This window comes from Pogoniulus pusillus, chromosome Z (assembly GCF_015220805.1).
Source record: "Pogoniulus pusillus isolate bPogPus1 chromosome Z, bPogPus1.pri, whole genome shotgun sequence".
Lineage (NCBI taxonomy): Eukaryota > Metazoa > Chordata > Aves > Piciformes > Lybiidae > Pogoniulus > Pogoniulus pusillus.
In genome coordinates this window covers 52,329,350-52,341,986 of record NC_087309.1, presented here as the reverse complement: position 1 = coordinate 52,341,986, position 12,637 = coordinate 52,329,350, and the positions used below count along the sequence as shown (strand labels likewise).

General features: G+C 45.3%; 1 protein-coding gene across 1 annotated transcript in view; it reads left to right on the top strand.

Annotated features, from left to right (window-relative positions):
• The first annotated feature begins 562 nt into the window (after positions 1 to 562).
• Positions 563 to 12,637, top strand: part of ARHGEF28 (Rho guanine nucleotide exchange factor 28) — a 133,156-nt gene continuing 121,081 nt past the window's right edge. Inside the window, exon 1 of the mRNA XM_064176295.1 lies at positions 563 to 634. The gene's annotated coding sequence lies outside the window, so the exon portion shown is untranslated. The remainder of the gene's footprint in view (positions 635 to 12,637) is intronic.

Here is a 12,637-nt window from a genome sequence, read left to right as displayed (position 1 = left end):
GGCTAGATGTTGGTCATCGTGATGTGTAAATGGTCTTGCTACTAGCTGTACCTTTAAATGAGAGGTTAGTCTTGGCAGCCTGTGCTGGGGAAGAAATTAGTGGATGCTTTCCTTCTCTCAATCTTTATGATTCATGGTCGTTGAGGGGTTTAATGCTTTGGCCAAGTTCCTGCAGCATCCTACTTGTGATCGCATATAGTGCCTGAGCTTCTGTGTTTGGCACTAGAATGTATTTCTGATATGGCTGATTGTCCAAGTTATGCTATATTTATGTGTCTGATTTTTCATTATAAGTTAATCCCTTCAGTACCTGAGTTGTTCCTTTGCCCTCCCATCACTCTGTATACCAGCACAGCATCGCAGCATGTTAAGATTTATGTGTCACCTGCATTGCAATTTTATACAGTTGTAGTGCCTGCTTGCTGCATGCTGTGCTGATTGTGAATACAAAGTTGTGCTAGGCTTTCCTCACAACCTTGGTAAGCTGTAAACTCCAGCTGCCTTTGTGTTTAGGAGCTGGTGCTTTGCAATGTGAACTAGAAGACCTGACAGAAGCAGAACAAAAGGCATAAGGCTGACTGAGAGCATGCAACAGCAGAAACAGGACTGAGGAAGGCAATTTTTTTCTAATAAGGTAGTACTATAAAAAATAAAAGCCTGGAATGTGTCTGGGCATATTGCACGTGCACTGTTTGGAATTAATGCATCAATATGTTTAATACATATTTATCTTCAAAGAGGACAGCATTAGAGGCAACTTAGCAGTGCAGAGCAGCGTAGAGACTTGCAGCCGTATATATGTCCTTACCTGTTACAGAGCTTCTTTTCAGAGGAATGATGTTTGGCTTTGTAGTAAATAAACAGTACTTTAGATGCCTTCTTAAAAGCATTAATTCTTTTTCCTGGGACCAAGTCTTTCAGTTTGCAACAAGAAACTTGTTCTACTGCCTGTGTTTGTGAAGAGAGTGAGCCTAGATTGAGGCTAGTAAGGAGGCAGAACTTGTAAGTTATTTTCGGGTATCAGCTTTGGGAAAACAGCAGTGTATGCAGCAATTTCAGTAACTCTCCATACAGCAGATATACTTCAGTGTTATCATGAAGGGAGGACTATTGCAATAAACATCACTGAAAAAGGGTTTAAGGTTAATCTAGCAAAATGTCATGGGATAAGACACAATACTTAATCTCTTAAAAAAAAAAAAAAAGTAATAATCCATCTTTGAGATAATGGATCCAGCTTATGCATGGAAACAGACCTGTGCAGAAACAGATGCTGCACTAAATTAATTAGGGCAGTCTTCTGGCACATTGCTGGCCATTTCGTATCACCGAGCTATTATGTTATCAAGGGTGAAGGCGTGTAAGGCCCCTATCAAAACCAATATATTTGCCAGCTCTGGAAGATGGGAGAGGACAGATATGGACTTTTTTTTAAAGTGGAACGAGCTCCCAGTGCTGGCTGTTAGGTGACTGTGCAGGGAGGACTTTCAGAATAGGGTGGACAAAACCTGTCTTTGAGGAATTACTTGGACACTGTTGATTTCTAACTGGATGCAGGGAATTCAGGTAGCTGACTTTTTTTTTGCTTGGCGTGTACTTTTCTCACTGGTTTGGTAACTGTGCTAGTTTGAAGCTAGCTAGAATGTTTTGGTGAGAAGGATTAGATCACAGGCTGTGAAAGAGAGACAATGATGATGTCTGCTTCACTTGTAGGCTTGCTGAGATGTATAAGAACAAGAGTAAAAACATAGATAAGGGAGTTTGAGCGCAGCCTGAGCTCTGAGCTGCACTCCTCTCTAACCTCACCCTTCTCTGATTAATCCACTTGCTTCCTAACCCCCCTGGCTGACCCTCCATTCTTCCTTGGGGCACAAGGCAACATCTGGGGTAAGGTAGAGGGTGGGAGAAGGTGGAAGGGCAGTTGGGAGCCCCTCCTGGGGACTCAGGTTTCTGGGAGGGGAGTTGTGTTTCTGCATTACCTTTTACCTTGTATATTTCTATATATGAATGTATATACTGTAAATACCTGCTTGTATATTGTGCTAAGCTGTAAATACAAGCTTCATTCAAATTTCCAGAGGTGGATGATTCTAGTCTGGGTGATTTCCAAAGTGTGTGTGTGGGGGTGGGGAACACCCAAACCATCACAGTAACAGAATGCTTTAATTATTTTTCCCAGTTTATTTAGGCTATTTAAGCTGCCAAAAAGTAGCAGTAGCTTCTACCAGCACTTGCTTTTTCCTTTTAAAAAGGTATTGCATCTAAACCAAAGTGGCAGACCTGCTGATATATTAGAAGAGGGTAAATTATCCATCTTCATTAGGAAGTTTCTGTTCATGCTTTTCTCATATTAGGACCTTGCTGGAGTGTCCTTCCAGATTATATTCTGGAAATTGATTGCCGAATCATTTTTTCACGCTCTTGACAAGAGCAAAGAGCTACCTCAGCTGCTACTTGTTGGACTTCCCTTGTGTTGTCTTGCTTTAAGTGAATGTGGCAGAGATGTTTCTTACTTGCAGCCACAGCTGTGTGCAGATGTTTCTGCCACCGAAATCAGGAAAAAAGCTCCTTAATGCTGGGTTCTGCATTAACGTTCAGGCATTACTTTGTTGAAGACTTCTGCAAGTTTTGGTGCTAGCACACCACAAAGCTGGCACACCAGCTGAGATTTGTGGTGGGTACTCATACAGTAAAGTGCATTAGCTGTATCTTGTGTCAACACCTACTCATTACCTGTTGCTTAGTCTTTTGCTCACTTTTTGTTAAAGGTCCAACTTCTCTTGAATTCACTGAGCATGCTCATAGGGTGAGTGGTTTATTTTGGGCAGGGTTCTTTCAGGTAGAAGGTGTGTGTTTGACATCATGAGTAGTTTCTCTTTTTTTGAGTCAAAAACTGACTACTTTATTTAGTAGTAATTTTTACATACTTGTTTAGAATGTCTCAGCTCTCAAGGACCCCCCAGTTACAAGTAGGTCTCTTTGTTCATTGTTCCACTATGTTGTCTAAAAGAACAGTTAAACCCTGAATGTGCACATTTCTTCAGTAATGCTTCCTCTCACACATCTCCTAAGGTAATCACAAAGTGTGACCTGTAAATACTTGATGCATAAAGTTGGTATTTGGAGAATCTGCTGTGGTGCATATCCTGTATGTAAGCAGTGTTTTGTGCACAGGCATGAAGTCTGAAGACTGCACTGTTTTTCCTGGTCTGAATTGAGTGAGGTTCTCAGGATGCTGGCAGAGTTTTGCAGTGTATATCAGCAGAAGACTGTCTCTTCTCAAAGCAGCCATGTGCGTGTTCGGCTTTAAGAGAAATCTGCTTGTAGCACTAAGCGTGATTGTATCATCACAACACCTTGTCCCCAGTTTGTACCTGAAATTATGCTGCTTCTGTTGCTCTGGGTAGAAAAGAAATTAGTTATACTCGGTTGCTTCTTCTCCTAAGTCATTCAGTTGCAGAACCCTCTCAATTTTCTTGTAAGGGTTTATTATGTATACAGTTAGAGAGGTAGAATCATAGAATCAACCAGGTTGGAAGAGACCTCCAAGATCATCCACTCCAACCTAGCACCCAGCCCTAGCCAGTCAACTACACCATGGCACTAAGTGCCTCATCCAGGCTTTTCTTGAAGACCCCCAGGGACAGTGCCTCCACCACCTCCCTGGGCAGCCCATTCCAATGCCAATCACTCTCTCTGGCAAGAACTTCCTCCTAACATCCAGCCTATACTTCCCCCAGCACAACTTGAGACTGTGTCCCCTTGTTCTGTTGCTGGTTGCCTGGCAGAAGAGGCCACCCCCCACCTGGCTACAACCTCCCTTCAGGTAGTTGTAGACTGCAATGAGGTCACCCCTGAGCCTCCTCTTCTCCAGGCTAAACAGGCCCAGCTCCCTCAGCCTCTCCTCATAGGGTTTGTGTTCCAGGCCCCTCACCAGCTTCATTGCCCTTCTCTGGACACATCCCAGCACCTCAACATCTCTCTTGAATTGAGGAGCCCAGAACTGGACACAAGATTCAAGGTGTGTCCTGACCAGTGCTGAGTACAGAGGAAGAATAACCTCCCTTGTCCTACTGGCCACACTGTTCCTTATGCAGGCCAGGATGCCATTGGCTCTCTTGGCCACCTGGGCACACTGCTGGCTCATCTTCAGCTTACTATCTATCAGTACCCCCAGGTCCCTTTCCTCCTGGCTGCTCTCCAGCCACTCTGTCTTCAGCCTGTAGTGCTGCTTCAGATTGATGTGGCCAAAGTGCAGAACCCTGCACATGGCCTTGTTAAATCTCATCCCATTGACCTCTGCCCACCCATCCAGCCTGTCCAGGTCCCTCTGCAGGGCTCTCTTACCCTCCAACAGATCAACACCTGCTCCTAGCTTGGTGTCATCTGCAAACTTACTGATGTTGGACTCAATCCCCTCGTCCAGATCATCAAAAAGGATATTGAACAAGACTGTGCCCAGCACTGATCCCTGAGGGACACCACTAGTGCCTGGCTGCCAACTGGATGTGGCACCATTCACCACCACTCTCTGGGCTGTGCCATCCAGCCAGTTCTTGACCCATCACAGAGGTAATGCTGACAGAGAAGTGTTTGGCTTTACTCTCTTATTTTCTTTTTCACCTTGTTACACCTCTCTTTTCCTGAGACTAATTGCTGTTTTGTTGTGTATTTTGCCTTGAATCCCATTGCATTCCATTCCTATGCTTCCTTAAACTAGTCCGTGACAATGTTTACTGCAATGTGTCTGGTGTATGGTACAAATGCATGTTTATAACTTTGTGCTTGTAATTAATGACTTTAATATGGTTGTTTTGTGTTCACTCGCATTTTCCCCTACTGACCTTTTGTTATATTTTATGCAGAATTGTTCACAGTTGCAGCTAGGTTGCAGCAAAGGTCATTAAAACTGCGTGGCTACTTAGAGTAAAAATCTTGCCACTATTCTTGTCTAAGCACAAGTTAAATATATCTAAACAATTCACTTTAAAATACAAAGGTTTTTCTGAAGTGAGTCTTTTGAATGATGGATAAATATTTGTGATAAATTGTAATGGCTCATGGCACCTTACACAAAGGAAAAAAGCCTCATTTTGGCTATCAATACTTGGGGATTTGCCTTTATTTTGGGATGTTTAGACTTGAATTTTGAGAACAAATAAATGTTTGCCTTTTTTTTTTTTTTTCTGTCCCTACACACAGATATTTTTCTTAGACCACATAATTACAATTGCAGATAATATCCTTGAAACTGCTGGGTGAAACATTAATTCTCAAGCTGATACATTGACTGTGTAGTTTGGTAAAGAATTTTTTGTTGTACTTTAGAATATATTAGTTGTATGGTAAATTTCTCTTGGGAAAATAGATTTATCTAAGCTGTTTATGCAAGGGGAGTGACCAGTTGTAATTCATCTGTTTGCCAGTGTGGTAGTCTGGATCTGGAAGCCCACTAAAGGCCTTTTTGCGTTTCACCTGTTTTGCAGAGTGAGGTTGCTTGCAAGGAAGATGCTGTTACCGAGATTCAAAGTGAAAGAAGATCAGTTCTTGTTAAGGGCCAGTTATTTATCAAGTGTGGGGTGACTTAAAGCAGAGGAGGGATTTGGAACACTGGAGGTGCCATGGCCATCCCTTTGGCCTATGCTGCCTGTCTGCTGCTGTGCCTCATCTGTGGGGGTTTGCTGACTCCTTTCCTCTCATCTGCTCACAGGGAGCATGCCCCAGTCCCTTGCTGAAGAGATTCAGAACGTAGGATGTGGGAGCTCTTCTCCTGAGGCTATGGGGAGTCTGGGCTTTGCCCCAGGAAATGAGGCCTGGGGGACCCTGCTGCTGCATGTCTGACCCAGTCAGCTCTCAAGCACTCTAGAGAGACTGAAGGGGAAAAAAATGTTTGGTTATGTTGAAAAAGTACATAGACCTATAAATCCTGATAAACCCACAAATCTTCCTAATCTTTTACTTGTGCCAGGGCAGTGTTTTCACTGGCAATAAAAGATATACTTTCCTTTATGCAACCCAGAGAGGTCAAAAGTACCACACCCTTGCCCAAACACAGTTTTAATGCATTTATAGTTGTGTCAGTGTCTGTTTTGATGCCTAAAGGGTATATGTGTTATCTCTGAGAACTGGGGCTAAGCACACAGACTGCCAAGAAGAAGCTCTATTAAAAAAGAGGTAGAATCTCCCAAGAAACTCTGGGAAAGCCTTGTGAAGAAGAGAGGCATTACTGAATCTCCTTCCAAGGTACAGTACACTTGCGCTTTTTTATGTGCCTTGCTATGAAAGGAGGATGGAGCTGGAATTACAGTATCACACAGTATCACAGTATCACAGTATCACCAAGGTTGGAAGAGACCTCACAGATCATCAAGTCCAACCCTTTACCACAGAGCTCAAGGCTAGACCATGGCACCAAGTGCCACGTCCAACCTTGCCTTGAACAGCTTCAGGGACGGCGACTCCACCACCTCCCCGGGCAGCCCATTCCAGTGTCCAATGACTCTCTCAGTGAAGAACTTTCTCCTCACCTCCAGCCTAAATCTCCCCTGGCACAGTTTGAGGCTGTGTTCTCTTGTTCTGGTGCTGGCCACCTGAGAGAAGAGAGCAACCTCCTCCTGGCCACAACCACCCTTCAGGTAGTTGTAGACAGCAATAAGGTCACCCCTGAGCCTCCTCTTCTCCAGGCTAAACAATCCCAGCTCCCTCAGCCTCTCCTCGTAGGGCTGTGCTCAAGGCCTCTCACCAGCCTCGTCGCCCTTCTCTGGACACGCTCAAGCATCTCAGTGTCCTTCCTAAACTGGGGGGCCCAGAACTGTACACTTTCACTGAGTTTCTCCATAGGAAAGATCTGTTCATGTAGTTCCTATTGCAGACTGCTCTCTGGGTTTGGCTAGCCTTGCATGAGTTAGCCAGTAAATAAATGCCTCTGAAGGGAATGGCTGTAATGGAAGGATTTAAGTTATCCTAACTCAGATTTAAGCTAACAAAATAAGACCTTTTCTTAAAGAGATAATATAAGGCGTCTTGGTTTCTGTCTATGTGAGTTTATTTTATATGATAAGAAAGAAGCTAATAGAAATCAAATTCATGCACATTTCTGAAACTCTGTTGCAGTTTTCTAATACTGAAGTTTAGCAATTGCTATAAAACATAGTAGTCCAAACAGTGGAGAGGACTGAAGTTCAGGGGTGAACTCCAGCAATAGTGGGATGCAATTGTAAAAGATTTTCAAGTGGTGAGAAGGGGAGATGACATTATTGTACCAAGAATATTTTGTAGAGGAGTACATGAGAAGAAAAAAAAGAAGTACTCTGAAGCTAGAGCAAGTGGCATTGTTGCTGGCCTGAACAGCAAAGTGCTGCATGTTTTAGTAGTGGAAGCAAGGAAAAAAGATGATGGAATTGAGCAACATGGAGTGGAAGCATCTGAAGACAGAAAGATGAGATGGCAAATGGCAAGTGCTGGAGAGGATGACAGGAGCTCGTCCTTTGTGAAATAACTGTTCCTGATGGGAGCTCATCCTTTGTGAAATGACTGTTCCTGATGCCACATGTGGCATCAAAAAAAGTGTAGCTTGCTATTCCCCCACCAAAGATACTTTATTGTTTCTAATTCCTTGCTAGTAATGCAAGATTTAACCTTCTTTTCAGATCACATCCAGATGCATTTTGCAAATGAATTGCTTGATTGTTTGGCTAGCTACAAACTAGCTCCCAATTTGCCTTCATTCTGTAAAATCTTTTATTAAATTACAATCAGTTTCTTCTGGAGTGATGTAGGGAGTGGGTTATGAAAACCTTACTTTTTATCACATGCATGTGAGCATTCCACTGCATTGTTTTCCCTCTTGTTTTTTACTTTTACCCATTACAAGGGAAGGAGTAATAAAATTCTGCAGTGTGAAATATGGATATGAAATTTAGGATGTTCCTGTGTTCTTACTGAATCTAAAGCTATGATCTTTTTTTTTAAAGCAGTGTAAGGCAATGGCTTGGATTTAAGCTTTTTAAAAATTATTTTTAATTTCTTCTTCTCTCCAAGAGTATGTTTATGAAAGAACATCATGACATAGTATCTCCCTTGTTTCACGTAGTGCAAAGAAAACCTGGAAGCGGTCTGGGTGTGTAGTCTTTCACCCTTAGACTCTAGATCTTAGCGAGGTGCTTTGGAAGCTGTGGCCGCAAGCACCTGTGTGGGAGAAATTCTGCTGGGTTCCTGTGCATCAGGATGCTGCCATCTTACCATCCACTGTTTCAGTCTGTGGAGTGTATTCAGGGACTTACCCTGTTCATGTCACCCCATGAGTGGCATGGAGTCAGTCATCAGCAAGTTTGCAGATGACACCAAGCTGGGGGCAGATGTGGCTGGGTTGGAGGGCAGAAGGGCTCTGCAGCGGGACCTTGACCGCCTGGACAGATGGGCAGAGTCCAATGGGATGGCGTTCAATAGCTCCAAGTGCAGGGTGCTGCACTTTGGCCACAACAACCCCATGCAGAGATACAGGCTGGGGTCAGAGTGGCTGGAGAGCAGCCAGGAAGAAAGGGACCTGGGGGTACTGGTAGATAGTAGGCTAAAGATGATTCAGCAGTGTGCCCAGGTGGCCAAGAGAGCCAGTGGCATCCTGGCCTGCATCAGGAATGGTGTGGTCAGCAGGAGCAGGGAGGTCATTCTGCCCCTGGACTCTGCACTGGTTAGACCACACCTTGAGTACTGTGTTCAGTTCTGGGCCCCCCAGTTTAGGAGGGACATTGAGATGCTTGAGTGTGTCCAGAGAAGAGCGACGAGGCTGGTGAGAGGCCTTGAGCACAGCCCTATGAGGAGAGGCTGAGGGAGCTGGGATTGTTTAGCCTGGAGAAGAGGAGGCTCAGGGGTGACCTTATTGCTGTCTACAACTACCTGAGGGGTGGTTGTGGCCAGGGGGAGGTTGCTCTCTTCTCTCAGGTGGCCAGCACCAGAACGAGAGGACACAGCCTCAGGCTGTGCCAGGGGAGATTTAGGCTGGAGGTGAGGAGAAAGTTCTTCACTGAGAGAGTCATTGGACACTGGAATGGGCTGCCTGGGGAGGTGGTGGAGTCGCCGTCCCTGGAGCTGTTCAAGGCAAGGTTGGATGTGGCACTTGGTGCCATGGTCTAGCCTTGAGCTCTGTGGTAAAGGGTTGGACTTGATGATCTGTGAAGTCTCTTCCAATCGTAATAATACTGTGATACTGTGATAATGTGAAAACAGCCACCCACAGTATTACTCACAGATAACATAGAAGGATTAAAAAAAGATTATATATTAACAGCTACAACTTTTATGATTTTGATTATTATTTCTGGGTAAACAGTGTGGAGCCCAAAGAAAAATAGGAGAAAACATTTGGCAGTTATAATAATATTTTGGGCTACTGAAAAGAAGTGTGTTTCCACTTTTGGGGATGATGGGTATGTTTGGTCTGAGTACTGGACTCCTAATATTGTTTGCATCTATTCTTACAGAAACAACCCTATCTAAGAAAGATTTTGTGTCTAAAATTAGTCTTTGCCTGTTCAGCCCTAGTGTACTAGACTTGCCTGTCTTTAAGAGGAAATCAAGTGCAGGATTTGCATTGTTGTGAATGATGAGAAAGTTGACCTTGGGGAAGGCAGGTGAAGATGTGATGTTGTGGGGGGCATGAGAGTGTCACTGTGGTGAAGTGTATGTTTGCCACATGTTGAACAGGGGAGTGAGTCAGATGCTTGTCGGAGTGGTCAGAGCATAACTGCAGTTTTAACCATGGAAATTTTTGTGCTACTACTGTGCCATGCTTTGGTGCAGGTTTTCTTCAGACTTGTTTATGGAGCCAGTGGAGTCAGTGCTGTGGTAACTGTTTTAACTAGAGGCAAAGCAGGCATCCTTTTGAAGCATGAACAGCTGACTACAGGATGTTAGGGGTTGGAAAGGACCCAAGGAGATCATCGAGTCCGACCCCCTTGCCAGAGCAGGACAATACTATCTAACGCAGATCACAGAGGAACACATCCAGACAGGCCTTCAAAGTCTCCAGGGAAGGAGACCCCACAACCTCTCTGGGGAGCCTGTTCCAGTGCTCTGTGACCCTGTTACCCCCCCCCCCCCCCCCCCCCCCCCCCCCCTTAAAGAAACACCCAACTAGAGTCATCCAGGCTCTGGGAATATAAATGAAGCTATTTATTTACAGCAGCACAACATACAAGCAGCTATTTACAGTGTATACAGTTATATACAGAAATATACAAAGTAAAAAACAATACAGAAGCACAACTCCCCTCCCAGAAACCTGAGTCCCCAGGAGGGGCTCTCAACCACCCCTGCACCTTCCCCCTGCCCCTCTCAACCTTACCCCAGTCTTAAGGAAGAAAAGAGGTTCAGCCAAGAGGTTAAGAAGCAAGGTGAGTGGCAGTGAGGTTAGGGAGATGTAGCTCAGTCAAAGCCCAGCCCAAGAGTGAAAAAAAAAAAAGGCAAAAGTGTTATCTAATGTTTGCTTTCTTGTTCCCATACCTCTCAGCGAGACTGTGAGGGAAGGAGACATAACCATTGTTTTCCTTTCACAGCCAATTATCTACTTTTTCTTACCAAAACATTCTAGCCTGCTTCAAACTAGCACACCCTTACAGTAAAGAAGTTCCTCCTTGTGTTCAGACGGAACCTCTTTTGTTGCAATTTACACCCATTGTTCCTTGTCCTATCCCAGGGAGCAAGTGAGCAGAGCCTGTCCCCCCCCTCCTGGCCAGCCCTCAGATACTTACAAATATTTGTCAAATCCCCTCTAAGTCTTCTCTTTTCCAGACTAAAAAGTCCCAAGTCCCTCAGCCTCTCCTCATAAGCCATGCCCTCCAGTCCCCTAATCTTCCTGCTAGCCCTCTGCTGGACCCTCTCCAGCAGATCCCTGTCCCTCCTGAACTGGGAAGCCCAAAACTGAACACAGTATTCAAGATGGGCTCTCACCAGGGCAGAGTAGAGGAGGAGGAGAACCTCCCTTGATCTGCTAGACACATTCTTCCTAATACACCCCAGGATCCCACTGGCCTTCTTGGCCACAAGGGCACATTGCTGTGCCATGGATAACTTGTTATCCACCAGGACCCCCAGGTCCCTCTCCACAGGACTGCTTTCCAGCAGATCACCTCCCAGCCTGTACTGGCGCAGTTTATTATTCCTCCCCAGACGCAGGACTCTGCACTGGTCCTCATTGAACTTATCTGGTTCCTCTGTGCCCAGCTCTCAGTCTGTCCAGGTCTCTCTGGATGGCTGCAGAGCCTTCAGCTGTATCAGCCAAGCCTCCCAGCTTGGTGTCAGCAGCAAACTTGCTGAGCAGACACTCTGTGCCCTCATCAATGTCACTGATGAAGATGTTGAACAGGACTGGCCCCAGCACTGATCCCTGGGGGACACCACTAGTCACAGCTCTCCAGCTGGGCCTGGCGCCATTGATCACCACCCTCTGAACTCTATCTTGCAACCAGTTCCTAACCCACCTCACTGCTCTTCCATCCCACACTTCCTCAGTTTGCTCACGACAATGTCATGGGAGACAGTGTCAAAGGCCTTGCTAAGGTCAAGGCAGACTACATCCACTGGTTTCCCTGAATCTTCCCATTCAGTTATGGCATCATAGAATGCTATCAGGTTAGTCAAGCATGACTTCCCCTTGGTAAATCCATGCTGACTGCGCCTGATCACCTTCTTCTCATCCAAGAGCCTTGAGATGCCTTCCAGCAGGAGCTGCTCTATCATTTTTCCGGGGATGGAGATGAGGCTGACTGGTCTGTAGTATCCTGGAATCTATTTCTTGCCCTTTTTGAAGACTGAAGTGATGTTGGCTCTCCTCCAGTCCTCAGGCACCTCTCCTGTCTGCCACGATTTGGCAATGGTGATGGAGAGTGGTAGAGTGATAACACCATGCAGTTCTCTCAGCACCCTTGGGTGCATCTCATCAGAGCCCATGGACTTGTGAATGTTTAATTGGTGTAACTGATCCCTAACCCAGTCTGCACTGACCAGTGGGGATGTTACCTCCTCCAGGCTTCCTCTCCTTCATCCAGGGTCTGGAGTACACAGGGGAGTTCTGCCTTAGGTGTAAAGGCTGAAGCAAAGAAGACATTCAGCAGCTCTGCCTTCTCTGCATCCTCAGTTATCAAGGCTGCCTCCTCGTTCAGCAGTGGCCCCACACCTGCCCTGTTCTTTTTTCTACTGATGTGTTTGAAGAAGCCCTTCTTGTTCTGCTTTACTTCCTTCTCCAGCTTCAGTTCCAAGAGGGCTTTGGCCTTCCTTGTTACATTCCTACAAGCCCTGACTACTTCTCTATAGTTCTCCCACGTGACCAATCCTTTCTTCCATGAATTGTAAGATTCCTTCTTCCCTGAGATTTCCTTCAGGAGCTCCTTATTCAACCATGCAGTTCTCCTATCATGTCTATCTGATTTTGTACTCGGGAACACACCAAGCTTGGGCTTGGAGGAAGTGGTCTTTAAAAATTAGCCAATTTTCTTGGGCTCTTTTACCCTCCAGAGCCTTAGCCCGTGGGATTTCTGCAAGCATGTCCCTGAAGAACACAGAGTTAGCTCTGCAGAAGTCTAGGGTTGCAATTCTACTTGTTGCTCTGATTCTACCCTGTAGAACACTAATCTCCTCCATG